The sequence below is a fragment of the Podarcis tiliguerta genome (genome assembly GCF_965153285.1).
Source record: "Podarcis tiliguerta genome assembly, chromosome: 8".
NCBI lineage: Eukaryota > Metazoa > Chordata > Lepidosauria > Squamata > Lacertidae > Podarcis > Podarcis tiliguerta.
The window spans coordinates 48735622-48736409 of NC_139541.1; positions in this window are offsets into that span (position 1 = coordinate 48735622).

Sequence of the window (788 nt, forward strand, 5' to 3'; positions counted from 1 at the left end):
AAGGCTGAAATCCTGGAAGAACAGTTGATAGACTTGATATAAGGCAACTTCCTGTGTTGATGCATTTGCTGTGGAAAGTTGGTGTGTGTATTTTTTATGCTTTATTATTCATTTTCCATATATATACACAATACCTAGTCATCTTCACTGTCATCAATCCAGTAAAAATATCACAAAAGATACATGCAATTTCAACTATGGGCTTTCTACACGAACCCATGACTTCTCATCCTCTCAATGTTTCCTTTACATTAAACATCTTGCTTTGATTTGTCATTATTAATTTATAAAAATTCTTTTTCCAATTTCGATATCATTTTCCATCATATATATTATTTACAGAAATCATTCAAAGGCAACTATCATGTTTAAAGTTACAGCTATTTTTCAAATAGTTTTTGAAATTATCCCATTCTAGAATGAACTCTTGTCTGGGTTTATCTCTGATTCTTTCTGAAAGGGAGGCTAACTCTGCATATTCTGTCAATTTGAGTAACCGTTCGACTCTGGTAGGGAGTTTGTCATTTTTCCAATATGTCACAATGAGCACTCTCACGGCCGCGGTTGCATATAAAAAGAATTTTCTTATACCCTTGGGGATGTCAATGCCTGTAATACCCAGAAGAAAGGTGGTGTGTGTATTTTAACAACAATGTTTATGAAGATCTCATATCACAATCTCTGCTGAAAAACTAAGCCTGTTGTTATTACTGTTATTCATTACATTTGTTGCTTGTTTATAAAACATTTGGAAGCAAACTACCTTTAAAGAAAGAGTTAAACTACAG